Source organism: Musca autumnalis, unplaced genomic scaffold (assembly GCF_047663935.1).
Source record: "Musca autumnalis isolate F117 unplaced genomic scaffold, ASM4766393v1 scaffold_1, whole genome shotgun sequence".
In the NCBI taxonomy this organism is placed as follows: domain Eukaryota; kingdom Metazoa; phylum Arthropoda; class Insecta; order Diptera; family Muscidae; genus Musca; species Musca autumnalis.
Window position 1 is genome coordinate 306,042,218 of NW_027411644.1, and position 20,732 is coordinate 306,062,949.

At 38.9% G+C, this 20,732-nt stretch overlaps 1 long non-coding RNA gene across 1 annotated transcript; it reads left to right on the forward strand.

The window, feature by feature from the left end:
- The first annotated feature begins 2,072 nt into the window (after nucleotides 1-2,072).
- Nucleotides 2,073-8,362, forward strand: LOC141389877 (uncharacterized). The gene is made up of 5 exons (XR_012409202.1): nucleotides 2,073-2,464; nucleotides 2,621-3,152; nucleotides 6,625-7,069; nucleotides 7,130-7,703; nucleotides 7,769-8,362. It is a non-coding gene; the product is annotated as an uncharacterized lncRNA (long non-coding RNA).
- Nucleotides 8,363-20,732: the final 12,370 nt, after the last annotated feature.

Consider the following 20,732-nt stretch of genomic DNA (forward strand, 5'->3'; position numbering starts at 1 on the left):
ACATATAGATCAGGTTCAAATATGGATTATATTTCTCCACTCCATCCGGTACCTCCCACACAAAATTTCGGATAAGTTCACTTTAAGACCTGATATCGAATCACTTTGATTTTTGTTGAAGCAACTTGCATTCGCTGCCTCAATTACGATGGTAAAAGTTTTTTTTAGGGGCAAGTCCATACTTCTTGAGCAAACAGCCCGAAGAGTGTAAAAACCCGCTATGGCACCATATGTTGTGGCTGTGTTATGACCCCATACGGGTGCTAATTTGGATCTTCCGGTAGCTCCTCGGTAACCTCTCAGGGCGATTCTTAACCCATCCAACTAAAACCCAGGGCCTAACATCATTTTATGATACATTTCAACAAGGACAAACACATAACATAATACACCAAACACTTACGGGGAACACTTTTGGAGAATTGGATCGATTGATGGCTCCGATCCACACTCGACCCACCCATCCGTGGTCCATATAGATTCTGGCCTCACTTTGTTATGGACCCCACATGTTCCCTCTATACAGACACCTCCCTCATGCAGCCCCTTCCCCCCTTAAATAACAATACTATTCCATATTCATTTTCTTTTCAGAATTCAAGAATCAAACATTTTTATTATATAAGTATAAGTCAATAATTAATAGATTATTCTTAATCCTAACAGTCAATAAAACATGATAACGACTTGTCGTGAAACAAAAAAAATTAATATCAAAAATCTTTACTTTCTTTACTCGAAATTTGGAACCTACAATCGTACGGAATTGGGGTGGTTTCGGGAAATTTCCCTAATATTTCTTGTAATCTTACTGTCCCTACCTAATCGAGCTCAATTAAGTGGTGATCGTAATATCTGAGACATTCAAAGTCTCTAAACAATTATAGAAAAACCCCTATCTATTACGCTTGTAACGTCCCTCACAATATTTTCAAGAACCAAAAAAGAAATAGATATAACAAAATTAAATACTAATAAAAAAAAATTAAATTAAATAATTGGTCAAAATTTAAGAGAAACAAATAAACATAAAAATAAACTACATATACTAATAATAATACATATACTTAACTAAAAGATATGAATTTAAAGTTTTCTGGGCGAATTCCGCAAATTTGAGCCTAAAAGTCTGCTTCACATGCAGCGCTCGCACTGATTATATCAGTTTTATTTCTCGTATTCCACTTTGAGTGGCCAACTGACATACGACTATATGATGTGCAGACTATTATTGCAATTACTGCAGTTTTATTCAAACAGCTGATAGCTGGTCAAAACTGGGTTCGGGACACTGCTACAATACTTAAGCAGCTGTCTTTTAGCACTCAGCACGCAGAGATGTATGTAACAGGGTGTTACGTAATTTGTATCGCCCCAGACTGCCAGCGTATGGAGTTGCGGAGCGTAAATTGTCGCATGAAATTTAAATTCTTTGATTTTGCAACTTTTGTTGATAATTTCAGGGGAAACAATACGTTTTCCTACCTTGATGTTAGTAGTATTATAAACGGCAATGCTTGATAAATCACTTGAGATCTGATTATGCGTATGACACAGGCACACACTGTGATTCATGGACTACCTATGAACAAAATAAAATTTCCTTAAGCTTTTTGCTCTTTAATTTGTCTTCTTTTTTAAAAAACATGACACTCACTTTCTTGATTGTAGTCTACGGCATGAATTTTGGTTGTCACAAGTGTTAAACCTTCAAAGTCTTTTTATTATTCACTCAAGTTTTTATTTTCTACCGTTTTATAGCCAACAATAGCACAACATTTACGTCCGCACTCAGAAAATTCCACTTTAAATATGGATGATTACTCTTCATTTTTACCTTTTATAGGTGCATTTTCCCAAACAGACATTCTTCCAATAAATTATCAGTTTCAACCGTTTTTCTCTTTCTTTCAAACGTATGAATTCAAAATCCCCCATTTTCTAAACATACGCCAAACGCCATGACACCAACCGTTTGCATTCAGCGCTGGCAGTTATAATTATTTGGGCTACCCTGTACTGTTTAGTACGGTTGAATTTGACAGCTGGTCTGCAAACTCAAGTTGACAGCTGACATCAAAACATTTGTGCAGCCAACCACCACATACATTTATTGAAATTTTCGTCTCCCTACATAACAAAACAAATTTCGATCAACAAACGGAAAGAAACCCAACTAAAAATTGTCCACATCCTCATCAAACCAACAACTGGAGATTTTCATGGTGTATTAGGCTTTCGTCATAATTCCATCTCTACGTTTTTCAACATTATTTTATCGGTTGGAATATGTGTGTGTGTGTATTTTTGTGCGGCCACCATATTGTCGTCACAAAAATAAACAAACTACAAGAAAATTTTATTTATTTTTTCCCGTACAAACATAAGCTGGAAAAGATGCATTTTTTTATAATTATGCCCATCCCGACATGAGCTGATTGCTGCTAGGCCATCCATCCTTAAGGTTTGTCCCCATTGGTTTTAACCAAGCATTTGTATGTGTGTTTGCATACAACCAGCTTGATCATTCACAATAGTGCTGTTTTTGTGAAGAAAACCAAAACAAACATATTCTGACCAGAATTAATTTAGTTCATCTGTGTTTTTTGGTGGATTTTAGATGCATTGGTCTGTGTTTGTCTTCTGTGCCGCCTTCCTGGACTGATGCAGCGAAGGGTCGCTCCTGAAACACGCTTCCGCCTCAATGCCAAGAAAGCTAATCCATTTCCCACACAGTGTAACCACTTTAGGGTGATGGATTTTTTTAATAATTGAATTGTCTCGGTCTAATACCCGTCCCGCAACAAAACTCCGGCTATTACGAGCCTGCGCAGGAAGAACCGGTGTGCGGAGGGTTTGTTCGTCTCTGATAGGGATTGGTAATCGCCTCAAAAAGGCAGAACTATGAACAAATCGTGATTCTAATTATGCATGCGTCCCAACGTGGGGAACTCCCACACCCTGAGGTCTCATTGGCCGGGCATAAAAACATATTTTAGGGAAGTATAGTGTAATTTTGACAAATTATGTGATCATTTACTTTGGGTATATGTTATTTTCCAGACCCCCTAGTGGATTCAACCTTGTGATTTGACGGCCCGAGTTTTATTGCTTCGACTGCTTTGGGTTCGTATTGTTCCCAGGATCTGCTGGTAAGTTCCTTTGCTTATTTTCTTAGAACTATGACATATAGGACATGCACCAAAAATAATTACTTGTATAATTAAATCAAATAATTAAATAATTACCTATCCTATATTGCACATAGTTACTAATACTAATATCACAGTCGTTTTCGTTTGCCATAAAACAGCCTATCACAGTTGGTTATCACCTCTTGAGGTCCTTGGCATGAGCTATACCTAACGGCCGACCTTGAAGGTCCTCAAGCTCATACATGTTATTGCCAATCGTTTTCGATATTCTACATTTCGTGAATTTTCGCGCAAATTTCGCGTTAATGTTCTTTTGGAAGTCGCTTAATACATAGTTTCGGCGAAAAACTTCTTGCCCAGGCATGAACCTCGTTACCTTGACCCTCTGGTTATACCTTTTCGCACTTGCTTCATATGCATTATGCATATTTTGTTTAATTTTTTCCCGAATTAACTGCAAACGATCGCTTTTATCTATATTAAGGATCTCGTGGTCAGTTAAAGATTTTAATTTCTTGGCCAAATCATAATCAGTTCCTTTCAGGAACATGTGATAGCCGAATAAGGCAAAAAAGGGTGTTACACCGGTGGCCGAATGTACTGCCGTTCGCAGCGCACATTCGATCTCCGTTAAATAGAGATCCCAATCCCTATGATCTTTCTCCATATATGCACGAATCGCCGCCAGAACGGATTGATTAACCCGTTCTGAGGCGTTCGATTGGGGTGAGTATGGGGCCGTTTGTAAATGTTTTATTTGGTATGCCGTTATCAGATCTTTAAATTGTTTGGAGACAAATTGTGCCCCATTATCACTATGGATAGTTTCTGGGACACCGAACTTCCTAAATACCTCTTCCACCAAAAACTTGACTACATTATTTGCAGTCGCTTCTTTCATGGATTTCAAGAACACGAACTTCGAAAAGTGGTCTACTACTATGAAAATATAAGCATTGCCACTCTTCGAACGTGGGTATTTCCCCAAAAAATCAATATAAAGCTTTTGGAAAGGTCGTTCGGTTTTAACTTCGTTTCCGATGGTGGTTTGGGTATTATAGTTTGCGTTTTTAGTCTCTTTGCACGTCGTGCATTTGCCTACATATTGACGCACTTGTGACGTCATATTGGGCCAATAATATTTTTCTCTTAGGCGACCAAGTGTTTTTGCAATACCACAGTGGGCTGAAGTGGGCAAATCATGTGCCTTTTGTATCAGATCGTGAGTTAAAGATTCTGGAACCCACAATCTCCATTCATATTCCCCAAACTCATCTTCATTATTCGGTCTCATTCTCTTGTATACTAGCCCTCCTTGAACCTTAAGATCCGGTAGCCTCTCCTTATTGTCTAGTATTGTTTTCTTCAATTCTTCATAACAGTCTTTTTGAAACTCATTCATGTCAAAGTCGAGGATTTTGTCCATTTCAAGCTCCTCAATCGTTGGAAGCCTCGACAAGGTGTCTGCCACTACATTGTCTTTCCCCTTTCTGTGTTCTATCTCGAAGCGGTAATGCTGTAACTGGAGTGACCAACGGGCGAGACGACCGCTCAAGTCTTTCAAGTTCATTAACCATTGGAGGCTAGCATGGTCTGTTATGACAGTAAAGTCCATTAATTCGACATAAGGTCGGAACTTCTTCACTGCCATAACAGCCGCTAGACACTCCTTTTCGGTTACACTGTAATTTTTTTGACTTGAGTTTAACTTCTGGGAGTAAAAAGCGATCGGGTGCTCGTCTCCGTGGTCACTCAGCTGGAACAGTACGGCCCCGATACCGTATTCCGAGGCATCACACTGAATGTAGAACCTCTTCTTAAAATCTGCATGTCTAAGCACAGGGGCACTTATTAATGCTCTTTTCAAATTGTCAAAGGCTGTAATGGCTTCTTTGCTCATAGTGAATTTTTTGTTCTTCTTTAACATGTCCGTCAGTGGGGCAGAGATGGTCGCAAAATCTCGGATGAACCGACGGTACCATCCTGCCGTTCCCAAGAAACTGCGAACTTCTCTAGGATTTCTGGGTACCGCTATCTTCTTTATGGCTTCCACCTTTTCGGGGTCTGTCTTCAACATTCCTCCCCCTATGATAAAACCTAGGTACTTAAGCTCTTGGAAGCAGAATTGTGACTTTTTAAGTCCAATGGTTAAATTTGCATTTTTGAGGCATTGTGCAACTTCCTTTAAAAGTTCTAAATGCTGCTCAAAGTCGCTTGAAATGACCAAGAGGTCATCGAGATAGACGAAGACGTTTTCCTTCAATCTGCTGGGGACGACCTTGTCCATTAGCCGGCACAATCTTTGCGCAGCATTGCATAAGCCAAAGGGCATTACGCGAAACTGGTACAAAGGTCGTCCCGGTACAGTAAAGGCCGTGTACTTCTTGCTGTCTTCGTCTAACTCGATTTGCCAGAAGGCAAATTTCAAGTCGACACTACTGATAAACACCGTTTCATCAATCCTACTGAGGATTCCGTCGATGTTCTGGAGAGGATAAGCATCCTTCTCCGTCAATCGATTCAACTTCCTAGCATCGAGGCAGAAACGATTCTTCCCGGGCTTCCTCACCACGGTGGTTCGGTTGCTCCAGGGACTCTCACTTTCCTCTATAACCTTAAGTTGGAGCATCTTATCAACCTCTTCGTACGTAATTGCTTGGACAGCAGGTGACATAGGATAATGTCTATCCTTCACCGGCTCTGAACCCTCTATCAACTTAATGGTATGTTTTTCGAGTTTGGTTCTTCCTAGACCTTTCTCTTCAAACGTATCGAATTCCTTTATGACGTCATTAAGTTTTGCTTTTTGGTCTTCTGTGAGGTTATGTGGTTTAAGCCGATGTTCAGTGCTAGAAGTTGTGAATTCTTCAGTCACTTTTTCTATGTCCAATTCGCTAATTTGTAATACCTCTGGGACTAGGTCAAACTCTTGCCAAAAATCTATTCCTAGATACAACATTTGCTCAAGATCTGGACATAAATAGATGGTCATATATCGTCGTTTTTGATTGAATTCTACCTCACATTCTATCTTTCCCAAAACTCTAAAACTACGACCACTTGCTGTCGTCACGTTATGGAAAACAGGTATAATATCCATACCCAAATCGTCTACCAATTCTCGACAATCTTTTCCCAATAAGCTGACCGAAGCCCCACTGTCCAGTAACCCTTTTAAAATTCTTCCATTTATATCGACTTCTACATACATTCTGGGATCATTTTTATTTGACTCAGCTCGAGTAATTGATTCTACCATTAATCGTTTCATCTTCCGTTTTTCCGTAGTCTTGTGTCGAATTTTTAATATTCGTTTCGGGACATGGGGTTCAGTTGACGATTCCCCAAAAATTCTGGCCCTTGTTTCTTCGTAGTTCTTTTGCCGATCTTCTATTGATAAATAATGTCTCTGACCTGGATATGTTGCTGTGTCCTTATTTAATATATCTTTTTCTTTTATTTCTTCCAGGATTTGTCGTGGCTTTATTTTTACTGGGCTCCATTCTCGGGGTCCTCTCTCGGACGTGTCTCCCCCGTCGTCTCCACGCCCCTCTTGGAGTTTCCCGACTGACAATTTGGGCAATGAGGAGTTGTGGTCCTCGGCCTACCGCACCTATAACAAAAAAGTTTCCGTTCTGTGGATGGGCATTCTACAAACATATGTCCTGTCATTCGGCAATTCCAACACACAATTACTCGATTCTGCTGCTGGTTTAGACGCACTGCTGAAACTTTTTCCACACTGTCTCTGGGGAATTTGGCTCTTCGTAGTCATACTCATCAAAAGCTACCTCGTTTACCTGCCTTCCCATGCGTTGCTGAGGCTGAATTGGCCTGGAATCGCGTTTAGGGAAGTTCTTTTCGGCTCCCTTACATTCCTCCCTTAACCTTTCAACAGTGGCTATCTGCATGGGGTAAACAATCATCTTAATATTTTCTTTGACATTAACTTTTATCATATTTACCATATCTAGGTCTGTTATAGGATGAACTAAACGCGATCTTAACTGACCCATGACATGAAAATATGCATCGATGGTTTCGTTTGGCAGCTGTTTGCGCTCTACCAAATCGCGCATAGCTTCGAATGACGATTTGGTATTCCGATATTGGACCAATAATGCGTCTTTTAATTGTATCCACGAAGTGAATGTGCGCATCTTTTGCGTCTGCCAGAACCACTCTAGCACGGGCCCCGATATTAAAATCCGGAAATCCCTCAGAATTTCGTCCCAGGGGATCCCATACTGAGCTTGCAGACTTTCCAACCTAAATATGAATTCTTCAACAGTGAGCTTCTGCGAATTCCCGTCAAAGTTAATGCCAAATTTGTCCACCCTAATCCTGATCATGTCGTTATGGAACAATGGTGGATAGCAATTTCCATTGGAAGAAGATGTTCCCGATGGTGGAACACTAGAATGAGAGGCCCCATTCGACACCTCTGGCAACTGCGGTGGAGGGATGTTTTCATTAGCCCGTGAAGTACTGGGCATGGAAGCTGTTTCCTTATTATTCATACTCATACTTTGAACGGTTTTAACTAAGGTATCTAATGTCCTTTTCATGTCGCTTATCTCATTGCTAATGATCTTTTTCATCTTTGTTTCTAGGTATTTGTCAGTTGGTTGTCGTGATTGGTCTGGAGTTGAGAACCTCTCAGCCCCATTATCCGCTCCCAATATGCGCTTGTGGTGGAGGTTGCGTATTCATATTTTCCTGTCCTGACCGCTGAATAATCGTAGCAGATAAGTCCCTAATTGTTCCATCTAAGTTTGCAGTATTAATTTGGTTTTCGGCCATTTTTTTCTTTTTAGGTGCAAGGTTATGATGTTCGCTATTTGTACCGAAAGCTGGTGGCAAATTTCTTTTGGTGGCCGAACGCGTTAGCATGCCCCTTTTTACCGTCCCAAATTATACTTTCCTAGCAGTTATATAACTATGATTGGAAGAAGGTTCTGTCTGTGAGAATTTATTTTCACTTATAGGCAACTTAAAAAGTGTTTACTGTAAATACTAGTGCTAAAATCGCTATTTTAAAAACTTGATTAAAAACCTTTAAAATTATTATATTCTGTCAATCTTGTGATATAGACTATTTCTGTGAATGTCATGTATATAGACACACTTAAGGTCCTGTTTATAACCGTATTCACTGTTTCCTATTCTTTAGCTATCTAAATATAATATTTTCAAATTTAATGTAACTAATTTTTTCATTTAATAAGGAGGTATAGGCTGCTTTTTTTTCAGAGGGGGTCGTATGTTAGGAGTTATTGATCGTGTTGCAATACCAACAATCATTATTCACTTTACCAAAAATCATCATTAGCTTGTTGTATTAAAACTCACAAACATTTGGCTCTGTGATGAATTTTTGAATTGGCATTTGCAACACCGATTTTTATTGTACACACTTTTTTCAATGAGTGTAAATTATTCTCCAAAAATGCCCTAGTCAACATATACATATACTAAACGAAATACCCCTTTTTACATAGTAATCCCATGGCAATATTTTCCTATACTTAAAAAAAACAAGCTTTCATGAGTTTCTGGTAAATGACACTCTGTCTTACGGTCATAGTGGTTCCCGCAACGGCTATCACTTTTTCCATACAACTATCCTATATCAGGGTACCCTACAAGACAACACAAAATTTACTCTTAACAAAGCACAGGTCGATACAAACATTCTTAGTTACAAAAAAGACAACTAGAGATTGCACATGACCCTTAAAGGAAGTCTATCCTAAAACTAATATACCTATATCTAATATTGCACATTTATACAGAGCCTATATCGATAGACCTGGCTGCAATATAGACTAGACAAGATTAGCTTTGGACTAGATCTTTTGGTCTATTTATTCTATTTTGGGCTATTTCTAAGTGCCTCGCTTTTCTGCACTTACGCTTTCTCTTACTCCTATTACAATCTACTTAGACCTAGGAGGTACGTTTGATTTGGGCGCCATTTCTGTTATGACCCCATACGGGTGCTAATTTGGATCTTCCGGTAGCTCCTCGGTAACCTCTCAGGGCGATTCTTAACCCATCCAACTAAAACCCAGGGCCTAACATCATTTTATGATACATTTCAACAAGGACAAACACATAACATAATACACCAAACACTTACGGGGAACACTTTTGGAGAATTGGATCGATTGATGGCTCCGATCCACACTCGACCCACCCATCCGTGGTCCATATAGATTCTGGCCTCACTTTGTTATGGACCCCACATGTTCCCTCTATACAGACACCTCCCTCATGCAGCCCCTTCCCCCCTTAAATAACAATACTATTCCATATTCATTTTCTTTTCAGAATTCAAGAATCAAACATTTTTATTATATAAGTATAAGTCAATAATTAATAGATTATTCTTAATCCTAACAGTCAATAAAACATGATAACGACTTGTCGTGAAACAAAAAAAATTAATATCAAAAATCTTTACTTTCTTTACTCGAAATTTGGAACCTACAATCGTACGGAATTGGGGTGGTTTCGGGAAATTTCCCTAATATTTCTTGTAATCTTACTGTCCCTACCTAATCGAGCTCAATTAAGTGGTGATCGTAATATCTGAGACATTCAAAGTCTCTAAACAATTATAGAAAAACCCCTATCTATTACGCTTGTAACGTCCCTCACAATATTTTCAAGAACCAAAAAAGAAATAGATATAACAAAATTAAATACTAATAAAAAAAAATTAAATTAAATAATTGGTCAAAATTTAAGAGAAACAAATAAACATAAAAATAAACTACATATACTAATAATAATACATATACTTAACTAAAAGATATGAATTTAAAGTTTTCTGGGCGAATTCCGCAAATTTGAGCCTAAAAGTCTGCTTCACATGCAGCGCTCGCACTGATTATATCAGTTTTATTTCTCGTATTCCACTTTGAGTGGCCAACTGACATACGACTATATGATGTGCAGACTATTATTGCAATTACTGCAGTTTTATTCAAACAGCTGATAGCTGGTCAAAACTGGGTTCGGGACACTGCTACAATACTTAAGCAGCTGTCTTTTAGCACTCAGCACGCAGAGATGTATGTAACAGGGTGTTACGTAATTTGTATCGCCCCAGACTGCCAGCGTATGGAGTTGCGGAGCGTAAATTGTCGCATGAAATTTAAATTCTTTGATTTTGCAACTTTTGTTGATAATTTCAGGGGAAACAATACGTTTTCCTACCTTGATGTTAGTAGTATTATAAACGGCAATGCTTGATAAATCACTTGAGATCTGATTATGCGTATGACACAGGCACACACTGTGATTCATGGACTACCTATGAACAAAATAAAATTTCCTTAAGCTTTTTGCTCTTTAATTTGTCTTCTTTTTTAAAAAACATGACACTCACTTTCTTGATTGTAGTCTACGGCATGAATTTTGGTTGTCACAAGTGTTAAACCTTCAAAGTCTTTTTATTATTCACTCAAGTTTTTATTTTCTACCGTTTTATAGCCAACAATAGCACAACATTTACGTCCGCACTCAGAAAATTCCACTTTAAATATGGATGATTACTCTTCATTTTTACCTTTTATAGGTGCATTTTCCCAAACAGACATTCTTCCAATAAATTATCAGTTTCAACCGTTTTTCTCTTTCTTTCAAACGTATGAATTCAAAATCCCCCATTTTCTAAACATACGCCAAACGCCATGACACCAACCGTTTGCATTCAGCGCTGGCAGTTATAATTATTTGGGCTACCCTGTACTGTTTAGTACGGTTGAATTTGACAGCTGGTCTGCAAACTCAAGTTGACAGCTGACATCAAAACATTTGTGCAGCCAACCACCACATACATTTATTGAAATTTTCGTCTCCCTACATAACAAAACAAATTTCGATCAACAAACGGAAAGAAACCCAACTAAAAATTGTCCACATCCTCATCAAACCAACAACTGGAGATTTTCATGGTGTATTAGGCTTTCGTCATAATTCCATCTCTACGTTTTTCAACATTATTTTATCGGTTGGAATATGTGTGTGTGTGTATTTTTGTGCGGCCACCATATTGTCGTCACAAAAATAAACAAACTACAAGAAAATTTTATTTATTTTTTCCCGTACAAACATAAGCTGGAAAAGATGCATTTTTTTATAATTATGCCCATCCCGACATGAGCTGATTGCTGCTAGGCCATCCATCCTTAAGGTTTGTCCCCATTGGTTTTAACCAAGCATTTGTATGTGTGTTTGCATACAACCAGCTTGATCATTCACAATAGTGCTGTTTTTGTGAAGAAAACCAAAACAAACATATTCTGACCAGAATTAATTTAGTTCATCTGTGTTTTTTGGTGGATTTTAGATGCATTGGTCTGTGTTTGTCTTCTGTGCCGCCTTCCTGGACTGATGCAGCGAAGGGTCGCTCCTGAAACACGCTTCCGCCTCAATGCCAAGAAAGCTAATCCATTTCCCACACAGTGTAACCACTTTAGGGTGATGGATTTTTTTAATAATTGAATTGTCTCGGTCTAATACCCGTCCCGCAACAGCTGGAGATCCACTTCCATAACGGTCAATGTCGATTCATTCCTTTTAGTATCTCCTCCGCAAAACTTTTGATATTTAATCCTAATCAACATTTTTGTCGGTTCAAACGCCCAAAATTTTTAAACCCCCCTAAATACATACGTTTTTTGGGAAAAAAATTGTTTCCATATACACAGGCTGAGGGTATATCTCTGTCGGCAAAGCCGACTGATACTTTTTTACTTGTTTATATCTTATTTTTAACTTTTTAGTAACTACATTTTTTAACACTGAGAACAAAATTATAGTCAATTAGGCCGAAAATTTAGATAAAAACTTTAAATGCCTGAAATCGTGTAGTACCGTTATATAAAGGCTATACCAAAATCTAGACTTATGTCAACAATTTTTGGTGGATAAGTTTCTGTATCATTGGGGACTCCAAATGCCAAGTTGCAGCCAATTCGGCCTAAAAATGAAGATAAAATCCTTAAAACACTTGAAATCGGGCCGAACCACTATATGGGGGCTATACCAAAACCTGGACCTATGTTCACAATTCTTGGTGGGGAAATGTCTGTATCTTTGGAAATGCCAAATGACAGCTAATTCGGGCAAAAATGGAGATAAAATCCTCAAAATACCTGAAATTGGGTGGTTCCGTTATATGGGGGGCTGTAGGAAAAATTGGGCCCATATGCATGTATTGTCATCCAAATCTGAAAAGTGTGCAAAGTTTCAGTTCGATTGGTCAACTGCAACTATGTGGAAAATGAGTTACCAGAGTTGAAATGCAAGTTAAATAAAACACCGTTAAACCACTGTAAAATGGACCAATCTTTGTTTTAATTTCATATTCATGTATTGTCATCTAAATCTGAAAAGTGTGCAAAGTTTCAGTTCGATTGGTCAACCGCAGCTGTGTTAAAAATGAGTTACCAGATTTGAACTAAACGGACCAAAGCAAGTTAAATAAAACACTGTAAAAATGGGTTAGAGAATCGCACTATGGGTCTCTTTTATACATATTTTTAATTCCACAAAATGAAACAAGTTTCCAAACACAAAATATATTTCTCTTTTTGTTTTATAACAATTTAATTAGTATTTTTAATTAAAATATGTACATTTTGCCGCTACCCGCTTGGGCGATGGGCTAGTTCGGCACCGGAAACTCGTCGATTCTCAGCGTTACAGTAACTAGTTCCACTTCTGACCCCTCACAGTTCAATCAACTGTAAACTTTAACATGGGGATGTCATAGGAGGTAACCAATTGACACTCTATGCATTACCTGTAGGTGGTATTGTACTAGTTCCAGGTTTACAGTCATATACCAGTTGATTTATAAAAAAAGTGGTGGGAAATAGTCACAACTGACGCTTCGTCGTTTACTTGGGGATATATAGGTGTCAATTGGTTCCCTTCGCATTACTTATGGGTCAATTGTGAACTAGTACCACTTACCTCTAGTTTAGGATTATTTAAATTGCTACAAGTGGAATTGCTAGCGGGTAGGGAGAAGCAGAGGGCGATTTCCATATTTCCTTCGTATTCCTTTTTTATACCAGAACAATATGAATAATATGTACGAAGATATTCATTCCATCAACACTAGCTTCTGTTATTGGATGCTTCATTTATATTAAAGTTATGAAGAAAATGTAAATGTGAATTATTTATACAACTCGTCGTTTAAGTTAAATTAATTAAGTCGCAACTGACGCCTCCTCGTTTACTTGGGGATAAAAAGGTGGCAATTGGTTCCCTTCGCATTACTTAGGGGCCAATATTTGTACTAGTACTGATTAGAACTAGTTCTGGACTACTTAAATTGCGACAATTGGAATTTTCGTCCCCACAGGGTATCGATCGATCACTTTCTTCTGACTTTTATTTTCATTCTAACAATTACTTTTGCAAGTAAACAATTATTCGGCTACATGCTTATTTGATCATTTATTGTACGGTTACTTATCAATTTATTTAAACTCATGACAATATTATGACAAAGATCGAACCTTTCACGACTTCAATTGCATTAATGAGAATTCAATCAAAAGGATCTTTCACGACTCCAATCGAACTCATGATAATTCGATGAAAAAGGTCGGATTTTTCACGACTCCCTTTGAACTCATGATAATTCGATGTAAAAGATCGGATCTTTCACGACTCCATTCGAACTCATGCACAAGAACCAGTGAAATCATGATTTCACATGGAACCACTCCCATTTAATTTTGCTAGGAACTAACAGAGGAGCATCGACCACGAGTTTGTGGTCGGGACAATAGAATCAAGCTTAAAAGAATGTATTAAAAGAATCAGTAGGAATTACCATTGAATGTATTAAGCTTAAAAACAGAGAAAAAGAGCAAATCGGAAACGCCCTAATGGAATGTGTACCGCCAGGTAGAGTTGGGCAATCTCGTTCAATTGAACGATCCGGCTCACTGTCCTCGTTCAAAGACGAATGAGTAACATCATAAAAACCAACGTGTGAAATTGAGTATACGCAGTTTTGTCAAAGAAATTACCGGTGTCCATTGAACTAGATAGTGATCCGGATCGTTTAATTGAACGAGATTGCCCAACTCTACCGCCAGGGTATCGTGGGAAGAGACATGTGAATTTTAAACATATGAAAAGATAAAGTCTTAACAATCGTAAAACGCTAACTACATGAAGGAACTGGGCCAAATTATAGGTCGAATAACAAATCAAATTAGTAGTAACGGTTCTAACAAATACTGAGGAAGAAACTCGTTGGTGAGATGCATTTACCAAAACGCCGACGACATAGAAGGAAATGCAACTGTGGGTGAAGATGGGATAGTAGACCAGAGAATAACTAAAGAACAAAACTAAAGAGAAATAAAGCTCCAGGAGAATATGGTATGCAACCAGAACTTCTCCAAGCAAACCCATTAATATCAGCCAAGGTAATATACCCGTTCATATATGAAGATTGGTCCAACGAGACAAATGGGACAATAATAAAACAGCACAAGAAAAATTGCCGGGTCGACTACAATAAGCGGAGGCGCATCACTCTCCTAAATGCACAAGCCGGATTTAGTGTACACCATATCTGCTTACACCAAAAAATACCCTTCGCACTATTATAGAGCTATATTTAGTATTTGTGGACGTTTAAAAAGGCCATTGGCTCCTCTGGCCTGGATGACCAAAAAATACCTGGAGAAGAACTGTTTTAAAAGAAGTACAAAATAAAACATTAAACCACTTCATTAGGCATGAGCAGCGTAGGTCTCTTATTGAGCGGTACCAAACCACGTCTGGAGCGGCTGAATACGGAGACGGAAAATTCTAAACGCTTTAGAAGGCAACAAGAAACCATTGAAGTAATAACCCATGAAAATCATACAATGAAAATTTAAATAAAAATTACAACCGGCCCTCAGCCTCCGGCAAAACGAGAGTGCTTAGGATCTCCGAATCTAAAACGAAACTTTACATCGGAACATGGAATGTTCGCACTCTGTATGAGCTTTAAAAACTTTAAAAGACTATTAGTGAAATAAAACGGCCACAAATAGATGTATTGGGTATAAACTCATAGACTTCTCTCATAATACAACCCGGAATTGTTGATGGAATCCACAGGAAGTTTGTCCTAGTTAAAATACATGATATTTCCTAATTTCGGATAGAATCTTGACGAATAAATTATTCACAAAACCGATTAACAAATTTATGCATCAACACGCGATGGCAGCAGTGATGAAATAAAACAATTTTATAATGATGTGGAATTGTTTTCCCGACAAAAATATATCCTCAGCCTGTGACAATCCCAGTATGATTGTTTCTTCAAAACCTTACTGTTATAATGAGTAATGCGAGAACTATCCTAAATAATGTTACAAATTATACGCAAACAGGTCTCAATCTGTTCTTAAGCCTAAATGTTTGAACTTTTGTAGGGGAGGTACCGGAAGGAGTCCGTCTTCTAGTTTGATGTAAGTTTAGAACAACGAGTACAATGTACAATGATTGGACCAAATCAAAGACTGCTTTTAAGAGCCATAGTTAGTGGTCGTAGGGTTTTTACAGCTTCAAAAGTTGGACCAATGTCAATTACTCCTATCGTGCCCATCTGACTAGTTGGTCACAGCGGATTTTTTAGAGCTTTTGGGACATTATGTCAGGAAGGATGAACATGCCCGCGAAAACATTACATTATCTCTGCCGTTTCAACTTAACGGAGAGAGTGAGAAAACTCATGGCGAGTTTTCATTCAGAATAACTATATCGCAGCAAACAAGAAGTACATACTTTCGGTTAAAATTTACAAACGACTCTCGAACAGCCATTAAACTGCACTTAATCAAAAATCTTACATTTTTGTGAGAGAGGTACTTGAAGATGTGTTCCAATATAGACCTTCTTGGAACTTGATGTTTATTGGGAAGACATTTTACAATGTGCGAAGTTTCTGTCAATTCGGATACTCATTTTTTTGAGTTTTTGGGAAATTATCTCAAGAAGTATCGTCGTGAAAGGTGCCGCAAGCACAGCATGTTTCAAAAAATGTCATGCCGATCCGACAAGAGTTCCTAAACTTCACTTGTGCCAATAATTTTAAAAATTTGTGTGGGAGGAACTCCTGTGTGTGGACCAATATAGTCCATATTAAAAATTGATCTATGTATGTCTGGAGGAAATATTATGATGTGGAAAATATTGACCCAATCGGTTCCTCACTTTAAGAGTTATCGTGCGCTCCATTTTAGTGAACAAATTTGAACTTTTGTGTGAGAGGTACTCTAAAGAGTGGCCCGATATGGCCCATCTTAGAATGTAATCTAAATCTGGATAAAATGTTACGAGAACCAAATTTTCGACCGAATCGGTTGATCCTTTCGTGAGTTATCGTGCGCTGCAAACACAATCGGACGAACATCGGTAAATCGACACCAAATTTTCTGAAACAGATTTGATTCAAACAAATTGGGGTCTAAAATAATTATTAATTATATTGATCCAATTATTCAATTGATCTAACCGATTAAACGTCAAACAGAAAAAGATCGTTGAAGATAACAGCGGAAATCTATCGGATAATATAAAAGAATTATAGGAACCACGACGTCTAGTAGAGAGAAATCATGGCTAACAGATGAAGTACAAGAATACAAACCTAAAAAAAACAAGTAAGAACAGACTATAGTCGGACGGGGCCGACCATGTGATACCCTATACCACTATCCCTGTGCACTAGCTTTCCGGGCTAGCTGTTATAAGATGTGCATTAGAAATTTTACCAATTTTCACACAAAAGTTTTGATCAATTTAACCCGCTAAATATTATCCGATCATACCGTTGACTTGCACGCTACTTCTTCATCTCAAACCAAAACTACGTTTAAAATTTCGCGCCGATCGGACTATTATTGCGACCTACAGAGCGGCTACAAAATCGAGCAAAAATTTTGTTTTTGGTCCATTTCATCCCTTTAACATTTCACGATCATCGCCAAAAACTAATCAGTTCTATTCTGGTCCAAACCCGACCTCCATACTAAATTTCGTGACTATCGGTCCATAATTGCGGCCTCTAGCTTGATTACAATTTTTAATGGACGGACAGACGGACGGACGGACGGACACACATCGCTAAATCGCTTTATCTCGTCGAGATATGAAGTTTGGTATACCACATGAGGGGTCTACGACGAATATTTCGCGGCGTTACATGAATTTTTGGGAAAACAAACTTATTATACCCTTTTCCACATTGTGGTATAGGGTATAAATACTGGGAAATTAATCAGAAAATTAACATCGCCAAGCGGGCTCAAATAAATGGTCTGTTCCTTTACTTTTGAAAATTGTAAAACCGGCAAAAGTAGTAAAAGTTGTAAACTGCTCCGATATGAATTGTATGGTCTCAGAAGTAAAGGAACGCTTTTCGAGTAAAAAGTGGTAAATCTTGAAGATTCTTGCACGTAAAGGAACAGAGCTAAATAAACAATGCCAGGAAATTGAAAGATTATAAATTCTCAACGACGAGGAATTATCGTCCATGTGAGTGATTACGACAGGGACTACGTTGCTGCTTGCAGCGTGAATAGGGCCCTCAGTGAGTCACATATGAGACTCCTCCGCAGTCGTTGGAATTCCAATCATTTTAGCAATTTAATTGCAACCCATGGTTTCGACGGCGCAGGAAACCAATCTCAACAATAACTTCAAATATAGAGCATACTGAGGAAGGATCCCACCAGAAGTGGAGGTGGAGGACCAGCTTTGCTATTGCAGCAGTCTGTTTAATACAAACCTATCTCTTGAGCCTGGTTCTAATGACCCGAACATGGAATATATGGGGGTAGCAATCAGTTGTGGAACTGCCGAGGTAGAGTTGCTGAGCGTATACATTCCGCCGATAAATAGCTGTAGGTCCAACTAATTTTCGGTTCTCGGCAATGACCGGAGGGGTATAACGCTGGCTGAGCGGATTTATAGCCCTACGTTTTACATGGGCTTCGTTTCCGTACTTTTTGATAGTAAAACACGTAAAAGAGAGAACTGTAAAAAATTGTTCTCACACAAATGTTTTTTGAAATAGTTCGGGAACGGAAAAATGGAAAATACGTCAAAAAACTGGAACAAATGTCAAAGGCGGCGTACCAGCCAATCAGACGCCGGCAACCACGTTACTATTTTTTACACGCTCATATTTGTCGAGTAAAAAGTTTTTAAAGAGAGCGTAATTCAGCGCCACTTTTGTTTAAAGAGAAGTGAACATTTTACAACTTTTTTGTGTACGGGAACGGGTTTTCGGGTAAAATGTGTAAAAGTCGTAAAAATTGTAAAAACTTTTTACTTCTGGAACAAAGCTATGGTCATATGGACCGGTTCGCCAGATATATGTAATCATCGTGCCATCTAGTATAACAAATGACGTCACCTGGCGACCAGTTGTTTCTTTTGGATCAAACCATCTCCCCATAATTGTCTCCATCAGCAGACCGTCCGATTTCATAACCACTGAACGCCGCACTTTCGTTAATCATGGGAAAGCTAATTGGCCGAGTTTCAGAGAGTTCACTAATCACCGCTTCAGAGATCTGATGTTCGGGTAGCAAATTTCCCAGCAGAGGAACTAGCAAATGAGAGTGATGAGCTACGTCGTGCCAACACCAGTGACCGTAGTGTTAGGGATCAGGCCAGGAAGGTAATAGGTTAGTCGGTGAGCACAAGCGGAATAAGTGGCAAGATCATCCGAAGAGTTGCAACATTAGACAGGGAACAAATTTCCTTTACCGGCAGTTCGATTTTTTTTTTAAATCTTGAGTTTATCTTAATAGGCTGCCTTCGGCCGGGATTTTAAGACTTTCTCCTATGGACAGGTGCAAATCTTGTGTTCCCAAAATTAACAAGGAAATTTTCGGAACTTCAGAGGCCCATATCTCGGGAAGTATACATTTCCCCAGAAAGTGTTATACGTCGTTGGAATCAGGACGAAAAGAACTATCTGTGGTAAATTATTCATAATTTTATGCATACTGTCGGTAAAGGAAAGATATGCTTTAGACAGGACTGTTTGATTTTGGGGCAACGCTTAAGTCACTCTCGAACCCTGGGAATGAGGAATATAGGACCTTAGACAAGTTTGGCACGTTACATTGACTGATCCGAATAGGTGCGCAAGTTGTTATAGAACATTTGTCGAGCATTTGCCCTTCCTGCCGAGGAAGAACTACCAAAATTTAGGAATGCCATTAGGATCAATCATCAAAAACCTTAGGTCTGGATGAGCCGGGGATTGAACATCTCACCAAAAGTCTCAACCTGTCGCTAGCAACCAACATCATTCCCGAAGTCTGAAAAATGGTGAGGGTGGTGCCGCTACTGAACCAGGCAAGGATGAATCGTATAGACCGATTTCGTCTTTATCGCCCGTAGCAAAGACTCTGGAGGTGTTACTCCTCCTCAGCGTCAAAAATAGCTATTCAGTTGCCGATCGTAAGCATGGGCTCCGTAAGCAGCACAGCACGACAATAACGCTGCCCGCCATCTCTTCACATATTAGTCGAGGACTTAACCAGAACAAGCGGCACCCGACTTATCAAAATCCTTTGATACTGTCAACCGCTCATCGCTGTTTGAAGACATGGATCAGACTGATTGAAATGTTGTATAACCAATATGTGTGGACGTCAGTCGTACGTGGAATTCAGAAACAAGAAGTCAAAGCTCCGTATAGTGAAACAGTGAGTTCCCCTAGGTGGGGTGATATCTTCGGAACCGTTGAACCTCTACCTTTCCTGTATTCCACCCCCTCCAGACGTCATTGAGATCGTTACGTTTGCGGATGATTGTATGATATTGGCGTAAGAAAACTTTCCTTAATGCCAATTTTGAAAGGCTGCACTCCTATTTGATCTGGAAAAGAATATGAAAATATCATCCTCTAAGTCTACGGCCGCCAATTGAGCACAGAGTTGAATGTCATGGTCAATGGTAAAATGAAGCCGACCAATTGGACTACGGAGTTGAGCACAGAGTTGAACGTCATTGTCGGTGGTAAAATGAAGCCGACCACTAACTGCCCCAAGATTTTAGGGGTCACATTCGACAGTACGTTTATGTCGTGATTCGATAGAATGTTCAGGTCATATGCCACCAGTTTAGATGTAGGAACAAGGTCCTCAAGTCCCTAGCTGGAAGCATTTGGGGTACAAATAACGCTATAGGTCGGTTGACACAGTATTAAAACCAGTCCGAACGCCAGCTCCGAGAACTGCAACATGGTGCCTCCTCATGTAATCAGTGCAAAATCTTCATGAGGATACAAAGATTCTTCCAGCACAGCAACACAATGTCCTGCTCACGTTTTAGTACTTGCTCGGGTGGACTCCCCCCTCCAGATAGGTCTGGATGGATCTATCGAGAGAGAGAGAGGTCCTACGTTATAAGAGAGAACCTCCACATCAGCAAGTCTATCAAGTAGGTTGCATATCATTAACACAGATGCGGACGCAGATGCCATAAACAACTATCATGTGAATGTGGTCTTTAGAG